Consider the following 25,769-nt stretch of genomic DNA (forward strand, 5'->3'; position numbering starts at 1 on the left):
GGGCCATGTTATATTTATTAATAACAACTAACTAATCTTTAAAGAATGGTTTTTAAAACTGAGATTTATCTCAGAAACAGTGTTTAGAATGTTTAGAATGCTGAAAGTTTCACAATATTTATGAGACTGTCTAAAATTATAGAAGTAGTCCAAATTCCAAACATCTAGAGATGAATAGTGTTATTTAAAAAGCAAAATCCCAGCAAATGGTGAATACAAACACAGGCTTTTTGTTTCTATTTTGAGAATCAATTAACTTTTTGTTTATTTTAACAAGTTTAAAATATGCAGAAGCATTCAGAACAATTCACATTCAATGTAACCACTGCCCAGAATTCACATTGGTCATTTCTGCTTCAGATATATTTTTAAAATAGAACATTTTTTAAAAAGTTGATAAATAAGACACATAGATGCCCAACAAATACATGAAAATACGCTCAACATTCCTAATTATCAGGGAAATGCAAATTAAAACCACAATGATATATCACCTGACACCTGTTAGAAAGGCTGTTATCAAAAAGACAAAAAATAACAGGTGTTGACTAGGAGGTGGAGAAAAGGGAACCCTTGTGCACTGCTGGTAGGAATGTAAATTGGTGCAGTCACTATAGAAAACAGTATGGAGGTTCCTCAAAAAATTAAAAATAGAACTAAGATGATCCACAAATCTCACTTCTGGGTATTTATCTGAAGAAAACAAAAACTCTAACTCAAATAGATATGTGCACCCCCACGTTCACTGCAGCATTATTTACAATAGCCAAGATATGGAAACAACTTAAGTGTCCATCAATGGATGAATGGTAAAGAAAAGGTGGTACTGTTGGTGGGAATGCAGATTGGTGCAGCCACTATGGAAAACAGTATGGCGGTATCTCAAAAATCTGAAAATGGAACTACCTTATGATCCAGCAATCCCACTCCTAGGTATCTATCCGGAGAAATCCAAAACTCCAATTCAAAAATCTTTATGCACTCCTATGTTTATTGCAGCACTATACACAATAGCCAAGACCTGGAAACAACCAAAATGCCCATCGGTAGATGACTGGATTAAGAAACTGTGGTACATTTATACAATGGAGTATTACGCAGCCATAAAGAAGAAAGAAATCTTACCATTTGCAACAACATGGATGGACCTAGAGAACATTATGTTAAGTGAAATAAGTCAGACAGAGAAAGACAAATACCATATGATCTCACTTATATGCAGAATCTAAAGAAAAGAATAAGTGAATGAACTAATCAGAGACAGTTTTGGAAACATGGAGGAAAAACTGAGGGTTGCTAGAGGGGCGGGGGGGTGGGGATAAGGGGAAGGTGAGAGGTTTAGAAAATAGTCGGTAACCACAAGATGGCCACGGGGTTTTGAAAATTAATTTGGGGAACGTACAGAGGGATAGTGGATGGGGGGAGGGGAGTTCACACAGTATGAGGGATAGAAATGATAAACGTCTAAGTTTTGCTTTGTCTTGTGCACCTGAAACTAAAAAAAAAAAAAAGAAAAAAGAAAAAAAAAAGAAAAGGTGGTATATACAATGGAATATTATTCAACCATAAAAAAAGAATAAAACCTTGCCATTTGCTATGGATGGATCCTGAGGGCATTATGCTAAGTGAAATAAGTCAGACAGAAAAAGACAAATACCATATGATCTTACTTATATGTGGAATCGAAAAAAAAAAAACAAGTTCATAGATACAGAGAATAGACTGGCGGTAGCCAGAGAGGTGTGGCGTGGGGATGGGTGGGGAAAATGGGTGAAGGGAATCAAAAGATACAAACTTCCAGTTATAAAATAAATAAGTCATGAGGATGTAATACATGGCAACTATAGTTAATAACACTGTATTGCATAATTGAAATTTGCTATTAGAGTTAATCAGAAAAGTTCTCATTACAAGAAAAGATATTCTGTAATTCCATGTGGTGACTGATGTTAACTAGACTTATTGTGGTGCTCATTTCACAATATACACAAATATTGAATCATTATATTGTATACCTGAAATGTATATAATGTATGTCAATTATACCTCAAAAAAAAGTTGAAATTCCCCCGTTCTCGTTTTTAATCTCATTCCCCTTCCTCTCTTGAGGCAACCATAATTATCAATTTGATGTGTATCCAGAGAGTCCATGTTTTTGTACATTGACTATAAATTTCTGAATCCATAAACAGTAAGTACAGTAGGCTACATACATACAAGAGGAATTGCTAGGCCATAAGGTATTATTAAGCTTTATAGTCAGTTTCAATATCTAACGGGAAAGTCTCCTTGCTTTTTTCAGTATTGTTTTGGCTCTTCTGGGATGTCACTTTTAAAATCAGTTTCTCTCATACATAAAAAAGAATCCTTTTGGGATTTTGATTCAAATTACATTAGATTAATAGATTAATTTGATATCTTTTCAGTCTGGATTCTTCTCAAACAAGAACATGACATATTGCTCCATTTTTTTCAGTTCTCCCTTTACATCCTTTAATCATATGTTATCATTTTCTCCTTGTATCTTTGGCTAGTTTTTTTTTTTTTTAATAATTTTTATTATTATTATAAATTGTATCTTTTTTCTATTTTATTTCTATTTAGTTATTTCTGAGATATGGGACAATTACTAATTTTTGTATTTTGATCTTATGGCCAGCAATACTCCTGCATTTCATTTTATAAATACGATTAGTTTTTCAGTAGATTCTCTTGAGTTTTATGTAAATAATAATAACATCTGTAAAAATAATCCAGTCTCTTTCTTTCTTATATCTTATTTCATTTTCTTGTCTTATAACCATTAGAACAATTGTTACTTTATGGAATAGTAGCAATGATGGTGGGCATCTTTGTCATATTACTGACTTTAATGAAAATGCTTTTAAAGTTTGATGTTTGCTGTAAGTTTTGGTAGATGCCCTTTATCACATGATATAAGTCTCCTTCTATTCCTGTTTTTCTTAATTTTTTTTAATATGAATAAGTATCCAGTTTTATCTAATGCTTCTTTATGCATCTGGAGATAATCATCTGGCTTTCCTCCTTAATCTGTTAATATGGCGATATTATAATGATAGATTTTCTAATATTGAACCATCATGTATTTACTCCAGTAAACTCTACTTAGTTGTAATGGGTCTTTTTTTTTTTAAGACACTGATGAATTGAATTTTTAGCAGAATAATGTAATAGGATGACATGGAGCATAACTGATATCTAATCCTGTCCTCAGAGGTTACCAAATATTTCAGGGGTTTCAGTAGGGATATTGTCCTGTTGAAAACAGTTACTCCATTCTCCAAGATTAAGTTCAAATAAGGCCAAATTCTTGACCTGAGATTCTGGTTCCCACGAGAGTAATATAAGCTCAACGGGTTTGATGACTTTTACCACTGACAGTTTTAAGGGAGGACCAGGAGCAATATAGGTCATCTTTTAGATGAATGAAGAGTTTGTAATCTCCCATATCCCCCAACTAAATCTGACACTTGTGATCATGCAACTGCAGAACCAGCTCAAAATGGTCCTGTCGTATTTAATAAGGTACTGAGCTGCTTTTCATAGACAACAGACCAAAACTGCAAGTCATGAGGCTAAAGCATGGGCAGAGGAGAGAACTTTGATCTCCAGCTGCACCAGGAGCCAAAGTCTTGCCACCTACCCCCTCACCCCACATACAGAACCAAAGGACCAGGATATAACTGGAGCTTGAACACCAAAACCCTTTCCAAAGCAGAGGGTCTTTTGTCCAGGAATATCCCATGTTGATGCCCCTTACCATAGATGAAAAAAAAAGCTCCAAGATCCTCCAATTAAAACTTGCCCTGCCAGTGCTTCTGCATACATGTTCCTTCTATACCCTTAAAAACCTACCCAAAATCCTAGATTGAGGAGTTTGGGATTTTGAACATTAGCTTCCCATTCTCCTGGGTGTCTCCATTTATAATAATATAGCCAATCTTTTTCCACTGCAATTCTTGGTGTTTAGTTTTTGACTCTGTTAATACTGGGTGGACAAACTCTTTCGGGTCTGTAATAATCATGTCTTGTCTGAAAGTTGCTTAGCTACTCAACTGGCAGAAGAGATAAGCGAGGTTGGGTAGCAATACACTTCCCTTTGATGTGGAAAAGTTGCCAGAATTCTCCACAGGTCAATGGTTCCTGAAGGAGATGGAAGGAGTGTGAGGAGTTTTGCTAGTAGCCTGAAGATGGCCACTGCCTTGGCAATAGAACGCTGGCAGCAGGAACTTTATTGGATCCTGGCATTGGATGTCTATTGGTGGACTGTGCTGAGTTGGGGCATAAGAAGTTGAGTTTCGTTCAGATTTCCCCCGTGCTCTTTACCTCATAACAATAAAGTACAGTATATGCTTGATCAATTTTCTACCGCTGACTTTTGTGATACTATAGACTATAAGCTACACCAGGGCTACTCACCTCTGTACTCCAAGCACTGGCACAATGCCTGGCACATGTTCAGTGATTATCTGTTGAATGATTGACACATGGAGATGGACATATGAGTGTAGTGAAAAAGGTATTCTTTCACCTAGTCTTTTATTCACTATTCCACAAATATGTACTGAGCACTGATTATGACAAGACACTCTGTTTGATGCTAGGAATACAAAATCCCTGGGTGAAGTAATCTAACTGAGGGGACTTTCTCTACTAGATACACTCAAAGAAATAGTCCTTTATTCAGTTGGTAGCATGAATTAAAAGTCCTCTTAGCACATGGAGCACACTGTACTAAACCCAGAAAAGTGGAAAGAAATGGAAGACGTTTCCTTTCATCACAGAGCCCTCCATCTAAAGTCCAGATAACTCAGCCATGTGTAATATACTAAACTTTTATGCAATGACACATATATCAACAAGAAAATATTAACATAACACCAACTGAAACAAATGCTGCAGCTCTCTGAGTAATTGAGTGATTATTACTCATCTTGTCTCTGTCAGACTTTCCGTCTGCCTGCTAAGCTCACCCCACCCTCTGCTTGGCTAACTTCCCCTCATGCAGATCTCATGCAGTCTGTGTCTACATCTATGTCCACATGCTCCTGCCAGTTTCTTTTAAGAAACCAGTTCTTTTCCTTCCAAAAAAATGCAAATTGTGTTTATGTGTTTCTAGTCTTTCTCCTTCACTGCACTGTAAGCTTCAAAAAGGGAAGGACTTTGTTTTGATCAGGCTATCTTTCCAATGCTTTGCACTGTGCTAATAAGTATTTGTTAAAGATATGAATTAAGGTGAACAGTTAAATTCCTGCTTAAAATATTTTCATACCTGTCTGAGAGGATTGCAGTGGTATTTTAAGAAACTCCCGATATGACTGGTCACATGGGATTTATCTTTCCACACTCAGTTAAATGACTGTTTCCACCAATGCTGGGCAAACTTCTAGATTTCTTTTTTTTCAATCAGTCAAATTGGAAAAGATTTTAGTGTGAGGCAATATTCAAATATCTTCATGAAGATTTATGAACAAATGACATTTATCATACCCTAATTTATAACAATAAATGTTTTCCAACAAATTAAATGTCCAACAATATATTAAAATAATGGAACATGGAATATAATGGAGCTATACTCTTAATAGACTTTTAGTAATAGAGGGAAATGCTAAAAATGTTTTTAGCGCAGCTTAGAAAATGATATAAGTGTGATTCAAATTTTTAAAAAGTGTATGTATACAGAGGAGACCAGAATATTTACATCAAAATGTTTAGTGGCGGTTGGAATCTTGGGTAATTTTAATGTAATTTTTATCCTGTTCCATATTTCAAAAATATAGTATTCCCTTTTAACAGGTTTTTATGTGGTAATCTGAGAAGACCATCAGATACTTTTAAAGAAATTAACTCAAATTTATTTGATAGGAATAAGTTGAAATAAATATTAAATTAGGAGATAGTTTAATTATCAGATATCCATAATGGGAATTATTTTGCAGCCACTGACAATTGTTTATGAGACATTTTAACGACCTAGAAAATAGCTCACAGGAGAAAACCCAGATACAAAATTCTATAGAATGATCAAATATGCTAAAAAATAGAAAGAAAAAAAAGGACTCGCAGTAAACAGTACCAAAATGTTGACAGGTTTCTCTGGATAGTGGATTACTAGTGATTTTTACTTTATACTTTTCTCTATTTTCTAAATTTCCAATAATATTTTATTATCAGAAAAAAACTGAAAATGAAAAACATGTTTTAGTACAGCATAATAAGTATGACCCAACGCAGTGCGTTGGAAACATGCCAACTTCCAAATACTGCACTGCTCGTTCCTGTTTCTCCAACAATGGTGCTCTCAAGCATGAGAGGAAACATGAAGTACAATGCAGTTTTTATATGGCAGTTTACTTATGTTAGCATTTTTAATTTCCCCTGGCTTTGATAGAAGATACAAAACACAGACATGTTTGGGAAAGGAAGGGAGTAGAAGACAAAACAGATTTCTATCTGCATGTTTTAAATATCTTTTCTTTCAATGTAAGCTCGAGACCTTGCAGAAAGTATTTGTGGTATTACTGGAATATATTAGGAATCTTGAAAAGCTACTACATAAGCATACAAATTTACATTTTGTAGTTTTTTTAGTGCCTAAATTACTAACGTAGTTGTTGGAAATTAGCCAAGAAAATGGTGCCTTTCTTACATGCTCATAACCGCAGAAGCTTAAGGATTTTTCTTTAAACTCTTTTGTTGACGAGTATTTAGAAAATGAGTAATAATTTCAGTGGTAAAACAAGTTTTGTCTTTCCTAGATGAAAACAAAGCCTCTGAAATCAAAGTCATTTTCAGGCAGTCGAGATTAAAGAACATGACTGGCGGAGCCTGATAACAAATGAAATAAAGAAATCAAAAAGTTCTAACCTTAGAAAATGACAATCAACCTGAAAAAAAAACAAAAACAGAAGAGATGTTGAAAAAAACAACAAATCAAAATAATTGTTTCAGTGGTGAACGGAAGTATTGATGTGGTTTTGACTAGAACAAAATGACTGTTACATATAAAGCTTTACAGAAGTACCCCTTTTCCAACTTTTTCTGATGTGATGAAATTATATTATCGTTTTCACTCAGGAAATGCTTCATTTAAGATAGCAAAGATTGCCAAGTTTGCTCTTAGCATCCAGTTCCCCTTAAATTTGTTGTTCCTCCATATATTATTTCATCAAAGCTCTATTACACCTTCAAAACTCTTCCTTACAGGGCAGCCGGTTGGCTCAGTTGGTTAGACCGCAGTGCTCATAACACCAAGGTCGCCAGTTCAATTCCCACATGGGCGCCCTCCGCTACTAGATGGAAAATAATGACTTGGAGCTGATGGGTCCTGGAAAAACACACTGTTCCCGAGTATTCCCCAATAAAAACAAACAAACAAAGAAAACTCTTCCTTACAGAATACAGCTTATGTATTATACAAGATAGTGACCCTTTGTTATTATTCTGATAAAACTTGACATGATGCCAATTTAACACTCACAAAAATGGTGAGAAAAAAAAATCATAGGCTCATTTTCCAAAAACTTTACTGGTTTTAAAGTAAGAAGATGGCTAAAAAGAAGTGCATTTGGCTCTTTCAACGCTGGTACTATACATCTGTGGGCATCAACTCGCGCCTGGGAAACACTGTCCTTCGTGTAACTTCCTAGCAATTCAAGCATAACTGTTGAAGCGGCATCATTTTTCTCACAATCCACAGTGCCTCATAAAGCAGACTCAAAAGGGGTGGTCCCCCCCCCGCTCTTCAGTGGTGAGGTACCAGTCAGAAATTCATTTTCTAACTTGATCCATCTCAGCTGAAATATACTGGATGGCCCCACAAGATGCTGCCAATTTAACGAGGCTGCAATATACCTTATATCTTACAGGAGTATTCTTATCCATCTCACGCAAAAGGTGGCTTAGCAACTGCAGTCTGAGAAATCACCTTCCCGAAATTTGACCAGCGTTTCACAGAGGTTTTCAATCAGAGCTTCTTGCTTATTTGGTTCCAGAATCAATAGGAGGAATACAAACAACGCTGTTCATCACGTTTTCAACATCTTAATCCTCTTCCTTCAGACATTCATCACAGGCTTCAGTAATTTGAGATAAGTCTACATGAAGTTAACCTTCAGCTCCTTTAGATTTAAGATAAGCTGGAAGCTCAGCTGCCTGATCTTCCTCACCGATGTCAGCGAGGGCCAGGTTCTCATGGTGAAAGCCCAGGCGCAGCAGACACTCCACTCGCAAACCACGCCCCCAGATAAAGCTCAGTTTTGGATTCTAGTTTACTAAAAAAAAAGAAAAAAAAAGAAAAAAAAACCCCACAAAACTACATTTATTTATTTCATTATAATTGTGATACTTTGTTTACTTTCTAAATTGGCATTTAAATTGTGATTTATTTCCACAATTTCATTGATACTGGCTTTACTGAAATTTTAGGAAAAAATGTTTTCAAACATCCACTGATTTAGAAAACGTATCACAAATGAAGTAAACTATATAATTATATATTAAACAAATATCCATTGTTCTTGTACTTTAGTTTTTCTTGCTTACTTTTATTTTTATGGAGATATAATTGACATATAACATTGTGTACAACATGTTAATTTAATACATTTACATACTGCAATATGATTGCCACCATAGTGTTAGCTATCCATCACCTCACATAATTATCATGTCTTGTTTGTGGTAAGAACATTTGAGATCCAGTATCTTAGCAACTTTGAAGTATATAACACAGTATTGTTAGCAATAAGCACAATGCTGTGTATTATTAGGTCCCAGAACTTACTCATCTTCTGGCTACAAGTTTTTACCCTTTGACCAACTCTCCAATTCCCCCAGCCCTACTGTAGACAATAATTTACTTTAAAAAATTACTCTATTAATTTTTGTTCCTATTTTAATGTGGTGCATTTGGATTTATGTCTTTAAATAACTTAAATGTGATGAGGACACTTGTAAGTAAGGTGGTGAGAGAAAACATTTGCCTTACCAAGATTTTTAAGACAGTGGACAGCCTCTAAGCTTGAAAATGAAACCACAGTTAGATTGTGGCATATTCTGGTATTTAGAGGGAGCCATTGCTACTGTTGGCTTTCTAAATCTTAAATTAATTTATAAAGTAACCTCTCTCTGGTATCTTAAAATCAAAGCCTCTTGAAAGTATTTAAATTAAATTTTAGCTCAGTGAATTCCCTTAAATAAGAAAGATCCTAAGAGATAGACAGAAGTGAACAATTGACTAACATTTTAACATTCAGGAATGCTGCCTATTAGAATTTGAATTCATTTTCAGATTTTTCAGAGAAGTTTGAAGGTCCTGCTCTGTTTAGTAACAAGACAATACCAGTTAGAAAACTAGGGAGGGAACCTTTTAAAAGGAAGAAATGACTAATGTCTGACAGTCAGAGTCCTAAGATCCTGGTGAATTAGCAAGTTGCAACACATGGATTTTCCCTAAAAAAAAAAATTCTCTGTTGATTTCTCATTTTGACCCCTGTAATTACTGCTCAGACTATAATTGTCCTTGCTCTTTCATTTCCTCCTTTGATGATAAAGGAAGCCGCAGTTGGGAAATGTTAGAACTGAAAACATCAGTTCAGAGCAACTACACAAGAAAATGAACAAGCACAGGCAGAGCATATGGAGTCTGGGCCCTCTTGCTTTTCCATTTTCCTTTCTCACTCATTTTTTGTCTTCATTTCCTATCATATTACCTTTCTTTCTTAATCTTTTCTGCCACCATTTTTTTCTTCTATCATACCTCTGTCTTAAGCCCACCAGGTAAAGCATTAGAGAATACTTTCTACTCAGACTCAGGAATACTGATACAAACAACACCCCAGTGGTCATTGCAATATAATGTAAGGTGAATTCCTTCCTCTACAAACATAGCATACAAGTTTCTCTAACTAATTAAAATAGTTCTGAAATGAAAACGAAATGGAAATTTTTAACATAACATTGGCAAATATTTTAATTTTCATGGAGACCTATAAATCCATATCTTTCCAAGTTTAGTCTGGGAAAAAGTACCCTCTTATATCGGTCATAGGACTGTAAATTGGCATAGCCTTTCTTTGACCCAGAAAAATCTACTTGCAAGAAGGAGTTGATCCGAAGGAAGTTAAGCTGTGCACAAGGGTTTTTGTTCAGGGAGGTTTATCACAGCACTATTGATAATAGCAAAAAAACTGGAAATCACCTAAACGTCCAGTATTTCTTGGTCTACTAATCTGTGTGATTCCCCAGTCTTCTGGAAAGGCCTGGGGGTTTTACTTTATCCTTGACACCTGAACCTCAGCTGGACACGTGGAACTGTGGAGGTCCATGGACCTTTCCAGTTAATGACTGCTAGTCTTCTCTCATTTCTGAGTACAAATAGCTTGGTTTTCCCTCCATTTTAGATCCACTGCTTAGAACTTCCCACTGCTTGTAATTGCAGCTTCCTCCACCTTGCACTCTGGTTAAATACAAGAACTGTGATCTTTAAAAAAAATTTTAATAATTGTATTAACATCATGATTAATAGGTACTTAGCAAATTTTTCTTGAATGGGCGGATAAATGAATGAAATATTTGCAATCTGCCTTGAATGTGATTAGCTCTACTTCAAGCTGTAGGCCTGGACCCCTCTGCAGAAAGAAATCATTCACATAGTAATACTCTGGGTGGGGGGAATGATTGTGATTCATAGCATTTAACATTAACCTAACAAGGACGATTGTTGGCTCATCCATTCATTAAACAAATGTCCTAAGTACCTTCTATGTGCCAGGTACTATACAAACACTAGAAATAAAACCACAGAAATAGAAATTCAGAAAACTGTATGGCTTTCGCTGCTTAAACTACTCAGTTTAAAAGCTTTTTAATGGACTGATTTGTACACCAGAATATCAATTTCTCAATTCAGAAAGGTAGTGACAAGAAAAAAATTCTAAGATATTCTAAATTAAAATTGCAGTGGCCAGAGAGAGAAAGAGACAGAACAATCAGCCTGTAATAGTTCTGGACCAGCTCTGACAAGAATGCTCTCATTCCTGTATATCTGTTGGAACTTAGGACTAATTTCCAGGTGACTATTTCTGCCAGCATAGCCAGGTGCCATAGAATCCTTGGAGGCTCTGCTTCATATTTACACATGAACTTCCCAATCTGCTGCCCACAGCTAATCCACAGGAGTGGACACTTCTTCTTTGCAGATTCTACTGTGCCTATCCCAGAAGTAGTCCTGATTCACCTTCCCCCATCTCTTTTGTCTACAGATAATGTAAATGCTTTCAGAACGGCATACATCTTTCTTCCAGCTACTTGATGTGTAAAAACACTTGCAAAATTCCTGGAAGGACAGACATGTTGCCTTTTCTACATAGCCATGATGCTGGTGGTTTAAACTCCATGGCCCAAGACCGGTCCTTTTTGTTATTAGGCCATTGTTGTTAGCAATGGCCTAATAAACACTTCCTTTTAAAAAGACTTTTAGCCATGGGAGTTAAAATTTTTGTGTAATAGTAGATATATCTAAAACACTCATTTTCTCTCTATGGGTATCATCTCCTTTTGTATCAAGGGACCTATAAAACTGGACTGACTAGCAGAAAGTTTTTAATGAGCATATAGTCAGAGTTAAGGGAGTAGGCTAGTGTAAAAAGCTATTTCATTCAAGCCATGGAAAGGCCTGGAAATTTTTGTGTATTTCTCTAGTGAATTATTCCCATGCCAGACAATCATGATCAAATCCTTACTATTTAATTCCCCTTTTTATATACTTCTTGTATATAAACTGTGGACGAAAAAGGGGCCATATATTAAACCTGACAAGCTCAGAAGAGGCCTGCATGGCAGGTCCTACAAACTCAGAGACTGAAATTAACCACAGAGGATTATCTGAACATAAAAATTTCTAAACTAAACCAGGTTGTGACCTATAGTTTCCTTGACAAAGGTCAATTTTGCCTTAAGTGAGCCTGTCTATTGTCTTTTTGCATCTAAGATAACATAACCTTGGAATGTCAGAGTAATCTCTTTTTCCTCAGATGCTTTAGGGCGCAACCCACTACAGCAGAGAGCAAGACCACAGAACACTGCATTGTTGTCTTGTTCTTGGAATACCATCTCTATGTGCTGTAAATGTTAATTGTTAACTATCCTGTGCCCACCAATGTAAAAAAGTATGTCTCACCATTTTACTTTTTATCCAATCCCAGAGATTTCCCCACTTGGCCTTCTGCCATCCCCTTAATCTACCACTAATGGAAGCCCTCCTTACATCTCCTCCTTTGATTCTAATGTATTAAATAAACTGCAAAAACTGCCATTCTCCAGAATGTTTTCTTAATCCATTGAGATTTTGCTTCCTAGCAATTGTCATCAGTTTGGCTCAAATAAACTCATTAAACTTCTCTACGGGTTTGGATGCTTCTTAAATATACAAAACATAACCCTCCTTTACTATATACTAGTCTAGACAGGCACTAAAATAACTAAGTTACAGTTTTCATTTTAAGGACACATCCTGTTCACTTATAAGTATGGGGTATTTGTCTAATTCCATCAGCCCCATTTGGGTAAGCCTTTTCTTAGTGTGGGTGATTTCTGCAGATGGTTGTTCACCCAAGTTACGGAACATGTACAACAAAGATGGAATCCCCTCTCAGTGGGGGAAGTACTAACAATTCAGTGAATGGCAGTGAGACAATTGATCATTTGTTTGGATAAAAATAAAGTTAGATTCTCTATTTAACACCAGTCACAAACATAAATTCTGAAAGGATTAAGAACCCAAATATAAAATACGAAACCATAAATATATCAGAAGAAAATATAGAATATGTTTATGAATTTGAGAAACTAGAAGTCCTTCTAAACCAGACCCTAAATGCAAAAGACATAAAATAGATTGATAAGTTTGACCCCATCAAGATTGATAAATTTGAACAGCATGTAAAAGTTCTCTACTACAAAAGGCATCCTAAGCAAAGTTACAATATTGATAAATTTGAATAACATGTACATGTTTAAGCAAAGTTAAAAGATATGTGACAGGGGCAGCTTGTTAGCTCAGTTGGTTAAAGCGTGGTGCTCTTAACAACATGGTTGCCAGTTCGAGCCCCACATGGGCCACTGAGCTGTGCCCTCCACAACTAGATTAAAACAACTACTTGACTTGGAGCTGATGGGTCCTCGAAAAACACACTTAAAATAAATAAAAGTTTGGTTTTTTTTTTTAAAAAAAGGCCAAGTCACAGATTAGGAGACAATATTTGCCATGTGTATAACACAGAAAGAATCAGCATTTGGATCTATATAAAGCACTTCTACAAAAACAAAAGGAAAACTCAAACCAATGGGAACATGAAAAAATAATAGTATAAGTTCTTTATAGAAAAATAAGTACAATTGGCCAATGAACATATGAATAGCTGACCCTCACCAATTATCAAGAAATATTTAGATAATTTTTAACTACTATTTTGGTAAAAATTAAACACATTAATAAGATACTGACACAGGTGTGGGAAAACATACACACACATTGCTAATGGGAATGAAAAATTGATACAGCCACGTCGAAGGGCAATTTGGCAATTTCGAGTAAAATCAAAATACACATATGCTATCGTTACTGACGTTGGGCTCTTTGGCTCTCTATGTAATAGAAATTGCCATGAGTCCAAACCGAAAATTCAGATAAAGTTTATTGAGGCTTATGCGTCAGCACAAGGGAAGCAGCACAACAGGAGGAATTCTCCAGCGGACTCCCAGAAAGGAGACAAAGGAGCCGGGCATCATATAGGGCAGAGTAAAGGAGGGCTTGATGTCAGCTGGGGCAATCCTTTCCTTTCTTCCTGGTTATGGTACTTGCGCAGACATAATCCACGCTGAGGTCCAGGGCGGACTCTGTAGGCTCAAGACGGCAGTGCGGCTCACTAGTGCCACCAAGGAAGGTCATATAGAGGTCAACTCAGGTTTGTGCGCGCCTACAGATGTGGGATCCACTGCTCTGGAGAAGTTTGTGGTTGGCAAGTTCGGTATCTTGGCCCCTGCAAGTAACTGAATCTGGCTGGTGCGAGATCTGGCAGTTAAGGGAGTGGAGCAAAGTCCTGCTCCTATTCTGTCTCATTCCCTGCTGAGAGATTTTATCCTCCTTAATTTTAAGAGGTTAGGGGCGAAGGTCTCTTTCTGTAACCACTTTCTGCTGGGGAAGTGGGCCGCACACTTTGGAGGAATAATCTCTCGCTGACTTATAGGGACTCGAATCCTTTTATAATGGAATAGGCTGGAATTCTTGAGCCACCATCAGCTTCACATGAAATTATTGTTGTCTGGGAGACACGTTTACTAGGAAATTATAAAGACAAAGACTGAAGATTAATAAGATTCTTCCTATGACAATTATTAAGGCAAGGGGACTTAGGAAAGGGCTCAGCCAACTAAACCAGTTGTGAAGTATTTCATTAAAGATGTGAATCCATGACCAGGTTTGGGTCTTTTCTAGGATGTCTCTCTCTATATTTTCTTTAAGTACCTCTAGACTGTCTTCTACTTTTTCTGAAGAGTTTATGTAAAAACAGCATTCCTCTCCCAATAGGGCATAGGCGCCTCCTGTTTCTGCAGTTAATACATCTAGTGCCCTGAGATTTTGGAAGACCACCTCAGCCAGTGAGTTAAGGGATGTTTGTTGTCCCTCTAGGGCTGTGACAGTAGCCTTCCATGATTCCTGTACTAAGATTGAGATGTCCCTAATTGAGCTCTCAAGGTCAGCTATTCCTAAGAACCAGAAGATGCTCCAGTATATTGTGTGTCCCAACGCACTTCTATCAATAATGGGATTACTAGTACTTAGGACTCAAAAGTTTAATGAGGAACTGTAAAGGCTGGGCACTGAGTCCTTCTTTCCTCTCTGGGAGGCTCTTGATGCAGAGAAGAAGTAGCCAATGTTGGGGACTTTTCCTGAGGACCCTAGGTCGGTTAAGTTACATGCTTCAGGAACTACCTTAACAACAGAACAAATCCCTCACCATTTTCTGGGTAAGGTGAGAAGGAGGTTGGTACCACATAACCAAAAGTTTCCTGTGCCTTTGAGGGAAATTGCAGTGGTGAATCCTTATATCCAAGCATAGTGATGTTGGGTGTCAATGCCGACCGAAGAGGGGTTTACCAAGGGAAACCAGGGTCCCCAGGAGTCAACATGGCATGGTCATGTCCCTGAGAAGTAATCATCATTGCATAATGGATGGAAGCTAGGAAATGAGGAGCAAGAATTATGTGAGTGCTTAAATCGGCACCTCAGGTTCCTATATATTAATATGGGGCGCCACCAGGTCTTATTATTTGGGTGGGTGAGGTTGCTCATCGCCTTTTCCTCATTATTTAAGTTCCAGGGTACCCCCGAAAATTGATCAATGCCATATGTTTTGTTACCATATTCATTTCTTAGTGGAAGAATGTCAGCCTCCCACTGGCCTGTGTTATTGGATAATTTATTGCCCCACCACATTGAGACATTAATCGAATCAACCTCATATGTAGTCTCATTATTTACAGGGTAAAGCTATGGTCAGTGACGTTGTATTCTAGTGTATTGTTACGAAGTACATATGGGATCTCTCCTAGACATTGTCCCCGGTCAAATGAATTCCTAATGCAAAGGGACGGCTTGGTCACTAAAATGAGGGCTTGTCCAACAATTTCTGGGTATGTGGCTGTATCCTCTGCCTTCGTCGAGGAACCGTCTAGGGGTCGGGGTCCTCCCCCTACCCCATTATGTTATGTGCGAGTGTATAGGGCGTAATTAAATCTGGAATATGATCTGGCACTGTGTATTAAGGGGGCGAAGCTTGAGTGTATAGCTATGAGGTTAGTGTCCCGCCCCGAATGATTTCTCCGCGTACACATCCAACATTCCAACGACAGGTTGCTTGTTTGTGCTACCTTTTGGATGTCTGGAGTCCATGGATGTCTGGGGGTGGCTGGGGTAGAGAGTCTGAGGGAGAAGAGGGTGAAGAGGAGGAGGATCAGAGTAGACATTGTGTTAAGGGCCCACCTAGAGGTTAAGTATGAGGTCTCTCGTCTGTCTTATAAGATTGGGCCATTTATCTTAAACCTAATAAGGACAAAAAAGTAATTTTCAGGGTTGGGGGGTGGTGTTCAAAGTGGTAAAAGGTAAGTAATACGATGGTAAAAAATATGGTAAACAGGAGTCCAGTCTACTGCAGTACTTATCTGGACGTTATCCAGTTCTCTTAAAGAGATACTTTAGGTTTTCTTGTGGTTCACGGGTGTAGTGCAATGTTTAGGGGAGAAAAGCTTTATCCTGGAAAGGTGCACCCAACCAGGCATTCCGTGGAGTTTGACCATAGTTGGGGTGTCCAAAATTACTTGTTAAGGGCCCTTTTATTTGGGTAATAATTGGTCCTTTGGGGTGCCCTCTCTCCAAGTTTTGAGTAGAACTTGCTCCTCGTTTGACCTGTATGGAAGACGTCTCCCTCTTGGAAGGACTTTGGTAAAGTTTTATTTCTGTATTTTATAATTGCCTGTTGGACTTCCCCTAAATCAACTATATGTTGCAGGTTTGGGTTTATTTTCCCATCCAACAGAAGGTCAGTGGTAAGAAAGGCCTCCTCTAAGTTCTCTTAAAGGCACTGAGCTTTTCACTGTTTCTAGGAGCTGTAGGTTATCACTAGTCTTTCATATACATTTAGGGTGTGAATCCTAATGTTGGGGCTCATCTAACTCCACGTGCACACGTGCACTTTAAAAGCCTATTGGCACTCTGGGATCTAATATAGGGGTTCCCTTTTTTCCCCTTTTTAGAGTCTTATCAGATTCATGGTCATTTAAGAGTGCCAATAAGTGAGCCCCTTGTTCTGGCTCTATTTTTACCTGAATCTTGTCCCTTTCTAGGGAAAGAGTTGTTCTAAATTTATTAATAAATCACTTCCTAATAGCAGGAAGGGGCATTCAGGGACATTCAGAAATGACTGGTGATATTATTAGACTCAATCTCACAAGCAAGGGGGAAAGTAAATTGTCTTACCTTAGGCCATCTGTCTGCCTATTACCATGAAGTCACGATTGGAGAGGGTGCCAATAGGCAGGTCAGGACAGAGTAGGTGACTCTGGAATCCATGAGAAACTCAGTTTCCCAATCTGCCACGTCGAGGGTGACCCAAGGCTCCGCTGGTGATGGAGCGTGTTAGAGTCGGAGCCAGGAAGGCTCTCGGGCCTCATCAGTGGGTAGATGTAGACCTCTCATCTGAGAGGTTGGCAAAGAGAGAGGGTCAGCCAGGGTTGCCTGCTGTCCATCCCGATTTAGGACGGTCAGGGCATTGTTTTCCAGTGTCTCTCTCTTTTACAATAAGCACATTGATTCCATTCCAGGTTGGCTGGCTCCATTCGAGTATCCAGTCATCTGGGTGTCCTAGGGTCACCCCGAGGTGGCAAGGGAATCGGGGCAGCCAAAAGCTTGGCCAGTCTCCTATCTTTATTAGCCTTCTCTGTCCAGTCCCTGTCATTGAAAATTTTAAAGGTCTCCTCTACCAAGGTCAACAGCAGATTTGGGGTCTTGTTTCTAACTTCTGTAGTTTTCTCCTGATGTTTGGAGCAGCCTGGGTGATAAAATGCCTAGTAAGCAATGCCTTGTCTACCACTGATTCTGGACTAAGCATGTCAATGAGAATGTTAGGCTTAACCTAATAAAACTTGTCCCCAATTTTGCCAAGATCTAATTTCTCTATGCCCATCTGTAATCTCCCTAAAAGGAAAGTAGCCCAGGGCAGGTAGTGAGGTGAGGGCGGGTACTTACAGCCTGATTGGAGTCCGACCAGAGATGGCGTTGGGGGTTGTTGACAAGTGGCAATATTACAGATATCACTAATTACAAATACTTTGTCAAATTTACAGTGAGAATGATAATTAATTTTTCATTCCTCTGTCACATATATTGTTGTTTTCATCCCCAAAGTGACTTAAGTTTATATTGCAATCACAAACCTTATACTTTTAAAAGTAATGCTCTAGGGCTTGCTGGATGGCTCAGTTGGTTAGAGCATGAGCTCTCAACAACAATTGCCGATTCAATCCCCGCATGGGATGGTGGGCTGCGCCCCCTGCAACTAAAGATTGAAAATGGTGACTGGATTGGAGCTGAGCTGCGCCCTCCACAACTAGATTGACAGACAATGACTTGACTTGGAGCTGATGGGCCCTGGAAAAACACAGTGTTCCCCCTGTTCCCCAACATTCCCCAATTAAAAATAATAATAATAATAATGCTCTAAATAAGCTCAACCTGAATTTTTCTTCCCCAAAGATATTCGCTGCAACCACAGTTTAAACAAGACTTTCCTGCTTTCTTACCCTCTGTGCTGTGAATGTTCATTCCTTTTGGGTTAGCCCACAGTCTAGGTTTGTTCCCTCTGAATCGATGATCTGTCTTAGAGGTAGACGCTGGAAAAGACAAGCCTTTTTCATAGGCTCAGGGCAGTAAAATGCATTCCTTTAACCTTAGGTCTGATGGGAAAAGTTATGCTAATTAAAAAAGAAGCAAGGCTCTCAGAATAACAGGACATTTTTTTTTTTTTAACAAAAAGTGTGACTTTAGAAATTATGTATTGAAATTTTAAAACAAAATTCTAGAACTAATTTAAATAAAAGGAGGACCTGATCTGGGATAACCATATGTGCTACATTAGGAATAATATTGACATTAGAGAGAACCCTAAAGCCTCCAGTAAAAAAACTATTAGGTCTAATCAATGAATTCAGTAAAGTAGTAGTAGCATAATTAATACTCAGAAAATGGTTACTCCATTTTCTGAAATGGTTATACATCAATAATGAACTATCAGAAAGAAAAATTAAGAAAACAATCCCATTGCAATTGCATCAAAAAGAATAAAATACCTAGGAATAAATTCCACCTATACTTGGAAAACTATAAGACATTGAAGAAGATACAAATAAATGGAAGGCTGTACAGTGCTCATGGATAGGAAGAATTAATATCATTAAAATGTCCATACTACCCAAAGCAATCTACAGGTTCAAGGTAATCTCTATCAAAATACCAATGGCATTTTTCACAGAACTAGAACAAATAATCCTAAAATTTATATGGAGCCGCAAAAGACCACAAATCAGCAAAGCAATATCAAGAAAGAAGAACAAAGCTAGAGGTATCATGCTACCTGATATCAAACTATACTACAAGGCCATAGTAATCAAGACAGCATGGTATTAGCATAAAAACAAACATATAGATCAATGGAACAGAATAGAGAGCCCAGAAATAAACTCATGCCTATACGGTCAATTAATCTATGACAAAGGAGGCAAGAATACACAATGGGGTAAATACAGTCTATTCAATAAATGATGTTGGGGAAATTGGACAGATACATACAAAAAAATGAAACTGGACCACTTTCTTACAGCATATACAAGAATAAACTCAAAATGGATTAAAAACTTAAGTGTAAGACCCGAAACCATAAAATTCTAAGAAGAAAACGTAGGCAGTAAACATTTTTTTTTTGAAAACTTATGGTTTATTTGAGCCAAACTGACAACGATTGCCAGGAAGCAAAATCTCAATTGGTTGAGAAAATGCTCCCGACAATAAACTTTTTGACATTGTTCTTAGCAATATTTTGAGGGGTATGTCTCTCCAGGCAAGGGAGACAAAATAAACAAATAGGATTACATCAAACTAAAATGTTTTTGCACGGTGAAGGAAATCATCAACAAAACGAAAAGACAACCTATGGATTGGGAGAAGATATTTGCCAATGATACATCTGATAAGGGGTTAACATCCAAAATATATAAGGAACTCATACAACTTAACACCAAAAACAAACAAACAAGAAAACAAAACTAAAAACCCCCAAACAATCCAATTCAAAAATGGGCAGAGGACTTGAACAGACATTTCTCCAATAGACATGTGAAAAGATGCTCAACATCACTAATCATCAGGGAAATGCAAAGCAAAACCACAATGAGAAATCACCTCACACCTGTCAGAATGGCCATCATCAATAAATCAACAACAAGTATTGGCAAGGATGTGGAAAAAAGGGAACCTGATATAAGCAACCTAAGTGTCCATCAATAGACAAATGGATAAAGAAGAAGTGGTATAACATATATGCGAGTACAGTGAAATAGCACTCAGCCATGAAAAAGAATGAAATCTTACCATTTGCAACAACATGGATGGACCTAGAGGGCACTATGCTAAGTGAAATAAGTCAGACAGAGAAAGACAAATACAATATGATTTTGCTTATATGTGGAATATTAAAAAATAATAATAATAAACGAACCAGAAATAAACTCATAGATACAAAGAACAAATTGATAGTTGCCAAATGGGAGGGAGGTTAGGGGCTGGGTGAAAAAAGTGAAAGAGATTAAGAAGAACAAATTGCAACTTATAAAAACAGTCACAGGGATATAAAGTACAGCAAGGGAATATAGTTAATATCGTAATAACTATTTAGGGGTACTAGACTTATTGGAGTGAGCACTTCATAAGGTATATAAATGTCTAATCACTTTGTTGTACAACTGAAACTAATATAATATTGTATGTCAACTGTAATTGAAAAATAAATTTAAAAAAAAAAAAAGGGAATTCTGACCCATGCTACAACATGGATGAACCTTGAAGACGTTAATGCTCAGGGAAATAAGCCAAATAGCATGTGATTCCACTTAAATGTACCACTTCCAGGTACCTAGAGTAGTCAAACACAGAGACAGAAAGTAGTATGGTAGTCGCCAGGCGCTAAGAATCCCCAGGGAAATGGGGAGTTAACTGTTTATGGATATAGAGTTTCTGTTTTGCAAAATGAAGAGTTCTGGAGATGGGTGGTGACAACGGTTGCAAAAAATGTGTGTACTTAATACCACTGAACTGTATACTTAAAGAAATAGCTAAGATGTTCAATCTTATGTTATGTGTGTTAGGCCAGGAGCAGAAACCATCTTATCTTAAAAGCCATCTTGTACCTTGTACCTGCTGTCTTGTATTTGCCTTAGGCCTGGAGAAACCACCTGGAGTGTAGAAACCATCTTATCCTAAAAGCCATCTTGTCTTGCTTTGTACCTTGTACCTGCTGGCTTGTATTTATCTCCTAGGGTTATGATCAGTGGGCCTGGGCATTCCAGAGGGTGGCCGGGGAGCCAGGACGTGGAGCAGGAGGTCATGGTCATGCCCTGAAACCCTTTGTTGTGAGAGACTATGCAATGAAAACCCCCTGAAGCGTTGAAGGCGGAACAGCCTTGTTTACCCCCTCCTTTAAAACTCCATATCCCATTTTGCTCAGGGAGGTTATGGTCTTTTCTAGCCTGACCTCCCGCAGCTCAACCATGCCAAATAAATTCCAATAGACCAATTTTGGTCTCCTGCATTCCTTCAGCCGTGCTAACAATGTGTATTTCACCACAATAAAAAATTGTAAAGAAATATTAGATATTAGAAATTGGAGCCAGAGGAGTGGCCCAAAGTGTGCCTCTTGGTCATTCCCTGTATGTTTCTTAGCAGCAACCCATATTTACAGTTGACCTTTGAACAAAGCGGGGGTGAGAGGTGCCTATGCCCCACTCCCTGCACAGTCAAAAATCTGTGTATAACTTTTGTCTCTCCAAAAACTTAACTGCTAATAGCTCTGGGGATGCAAAAAATATTTTTTCCTCTCACCTTCTAAATTCTTCTAGCTAGGTTAATAAACAAATTAACATGAGACAGATTAACAGAAGAAAATGTCCAAAATTTATCATAGCTGTACATGCAGGGGTGCCATAAGAATGTAAGTCCTGAGGACGCAGTTAAGGTTTATATGCCATTTTAGACAAAGAAGAGGCGCAGGGGTCTGGAATTTCAAAGGGAAAGTAGGCAATTCACAGGAAAAGAAGAAAAGAGCAAACATATACTAAATTCTTGCTGGGTCACCCAGAAACGATTGGACACAGAAGGAAGTTCAATAAATAGGCTTTGCTAGATTTCTCCCTGTCTGCCACATTTAGTTTACATTATGATGCTAAGGTAATGCTCCATTCCTTTAAGCAGGATTTTCTACCTGAATTCCTTTAGGCAGGTAATGGGGAGGGTCAAAATTTCTTTCTGAGTCTTTTGTTTCTTAATAACCAGCCTCAAATCGATTTCCCAAAAGGCATATTTTGGGGTGGTACAACTTTGGTCCCCCTCAGCGCCTACTGTTGACTGGAAGCCTTACCAATACAAAAACAGTTGATTAACACATATTTTGTATGTTATATGTATTATGTACTGTATTCTTACAATAACATAAGCTAGAGAAGAGAAAATGTTATTAAGAAAATTATTCAAAAAGTCATTAAGGAAGAGAAAATACACTTACAATATTGAGTGAAAAAAATCCACAGATAAGTGGACCTGCACAGTTCAAACCCACGTGGTTCATGGGTCAACTGTATTTCTTACTCACATCTATTTATTTATTCATTCATTCTTTTAACTTTCCTGAGAAGTTTTACAAATGGCTTCATCAGTTCCCTCCCTCCTCTTGAGCTGTTCTCTTTATTCCATGGTTACATTGTTTCTGGTTCCAGCCATGTATCTTGGGGCAGGACCCAGTCCTAACACTTTTAATCTCACCTGTAGTGATTTCCGAAGCCTCCTTGAAGCCATAACATCACCTGGTTCAATACCTGTATCTTGAAATCTAATCATTCAATATTCTTGTGCATTTTCAGCATTAAGTATCTTAAAACAATAGAAGGTAATTTAAATAAATTATTTTTATAATTTCAATAAATGTACAGAAAATAAAAAACCCTTCGCTGAAACCTACCAACAATTTTTAATATCATATCTGCTATCTTTACTGTTTTCAATGTTCCACAAGTACTTGAAAAGAATGTGTGCTCTCTGCTTGCTGAGTGCAGGGTCCTTGATAAACCTATTAGACAAGCTTACTAACTTTCAGGCTGCTTGCTCTATCAGTTTCTGATAGAGGTGTGTTTAAAACCTCAAATTTCCTTTTAATTTTATTACTGTTTGTTATATTATTCATGATTGTTTATGTTCTTGGTGGACTGTCCTTTCAAAAAAACCCTCTTTGATCTTATTGATACTTTTTGCCTTAAATTCTAGTTTGTCTGATATTAATATTACTTCCCTAGATGTCTTTTTTTCTTTTCTCTCTTACAGAACGAATATAGATTTTGTTTATCTAATGTCTTTGTCTTTAGATAGGTTAATTAATATGAATATAATATACATCCAGTTATGATTATGGATATGTTTGAATGTAATTATGTCACCTTATTTTGTTTTCTCTCTGCTAAACTTTTTCTTTGCTTCTTTTTTTTTCCTTTCCAACTTTCTGTTAAAGAGATGAAAGAGAGGGAGGGTTTGGATGCCTTGTTCTAAACTCCTGCTCTGATGGAAAAAAAAACACAGTAACTCCTGGCACAAATGTACATTTTAAAAGTTGAGAAACAGATTAAGCCACTCATGCACACCCCCGCCACCCCCTGACACTTGTCCTACCTGATACCCAGAGAGACTTGTAAGTGGTGAGTTCTGATCCTTCACCTGTCACCTCTGTGTTTCTGGCCCAACCAGAACGCAAGGATGAAAAACAGGAGGAATAAAAGGCAGGAAGAGTGAGAGGCTGATGCCAGAGCACAAGACTCGGAGTTTTTAGTAGATAATTCAACCCTGAATTTTAATGATAGCTCTTTTATTCCTCCTCTCCCTCTGCTTTCCTTCTTCTAAAACAACAGTGAGGTTCAGGGGGATTCTTTAAGGAAATTAATAAGAACAGCTGTAGGGAGATGAGTTCATTTATTTGTCAAGTATTTATCAAGTGCCTGGCTTTGTATATATCAATGAATAATCCAGATCCCTAACTTCATGAAGCTTACATGCAGGTGAGTAACAGACAGTAAACAGTAACTACAGGAGTACATTAAAATGGTGCAATATAAATGTATAAGTTTTAAGGGGGGGGGGGGAGAAAAAGCAGAGCAGGGTAAAGAGATCCCAGAGTGCTGGGAGTGAGGGCGAGGTAGGCTGCGGTAACAAGGTCAGGAGAGGCCTCACTGAATATGTGAAGTTTTGAAGTGAGTGTTAGCCATGCAGACAGTGGGGGAAGAGCTTCCTAGGTAGAACTTGAGGAAACAGCCCCAAGGTGGGAGCATGCCGAAGTGTGCAGGGACAGCATTAAGGCCAGGTGGCAGGGGCAGAGGAGGAGGTAAAGGGTGAGAGGAGATGAAGTCATATGTTACGTGGCCCAGAGGCCACTGTGATGATTTGGCTTTTTGAATAAAATGGAGGCATCATTGCAGGGTTTTGACTAGAGCGGTGACGTGACAGGACCTCTGGCTGCTACACTGAGAACAGACTGTGGAGAGCAAGAGTAAAAGCAGGGAGCTCCTTTAGGAGGTCATTGCAATAGCAGTGGAAATGGTATGAAGAGGTTGGATTTGGATATGTTTGGAAGATACAGCCAACCAGCCTGCCAGGTTGGATAAGGCAAGAAGATGAGAAATGTCAATAATGACTCCAAGATTTTTCATCTGAGCAAATGGTAAGATAATGTAGAAGGAGTGGGTTGGGGGGGGGGAGTTCAGTTCTGGGTGTGTTCAATTTGAATTATTAGACTTCCTAGTGGAAATGCTGAGTAGCCCATTGGGTAAATGAGTTGTATAGGAGACGCCCCAATCTTATTTCCCCACACACGCTTCTTGCCTCTTCATAAACTCCAAGGCTCCAGTGGACTGAGGAGGTCTGGGGATCCAAAGCCACTAACATAAGACCTGCCTTAAGTGAAGAACCAACAGGGCCAGACTGAGTTAAATACAAAACTCCTTGTAATCAATTTACCTCGTGGCCAAACCTTCGGCCTTATCTTTCCTATTCTCCCCTCATGGGTTGAGGCAGTACTCCAACTATTGGGAGACCAGATTTTACTTTCTTTCTTTTTTTAAAAAAAATTTTATTGGGGAGTATTAGGGGACAGTGTGTTTTTCCAGGGCCCATCAGCCTCAAATTGTCCTTCAAACTAGTTGTGGAGGGCGCAGCTCACTGGCCCATGTGGGAATCGAACCAGCAACCCTGTTGTTAAGAACTCGTGGCTCTAACCAACTGAGTCATCCGGTCACCCCCAGATTTTACTTTCAATCCATTGCAGAGTGATACTTTTGTAAAATGCAAACTCACTTACTTGGCTGTCACAGAAATGTCAAACTGCTATAAAAGTTTTACATTACTTAATCTGAATTTCTGTACTTAACCTTGTTGGAACAGGTAACAAATTGTTCATGGACCAGCACTGGTCCATACCTTGAGTGGCACTGGTCTAGAGGATTGTTATCAATTGCATGATCCAGGAGTAGTTCATCAACCCTGTGATGGTCATTCTTTGAGTGAACTCCATTTCCAGCAGGTTCCAGATGAACATCTTGACTTCCTCTGATTTCTCTGACCCCTGACAGTAGGGAAATTCGGTGCATCTTCACACCAGGAAAGAGGGTGAGGCTAAAGATGGGTTAGAATGGAGATAAACATGACAACATTCGAGAACCCATGATCACAACAGGCCTTTGTCATATTTCTCTGGAGCCACAGTAGGGGCAGCGAGTGGATAGAAATTATAGCTCATCATTTCCTTGGCAAACTGCCTGAGTTTCACAATGGCATTGAGCTTTTTTGGAGGTAAGAGAGATTCACAGGCTTGACATCCCTGTGA

General features: G+C 38.1%; 1 pseudogene; it reads right to left on the reverse strand.

Moving 5' to 3' along the window:
* Positions 1–6,906: 6,906 nt before the first annotated feature.
* LOC109456556 (eukaryotic translation initiation factor 3 subunit M) lies at positions 6,907–25,533 on the reverse strand (annotated as a pseudogene).
* Positions 25,534–25,769: the final 236 nt, after the last annotated feature.

This window comes from Rhinolophus sinicus, linkage group LG02, assembly GCF_036562045.2.
Source record: "Rhinolophus sinicus isolate RSC01 linkage group LG02, ASM3656204v1, whole genome shotgun sequence".
NCBI lineage: Eukaryota > Metazoa > Chordata > Mammalia > Chiroptera > Rhinolophidae > Rhinolophus > Rhinolophus sinicus.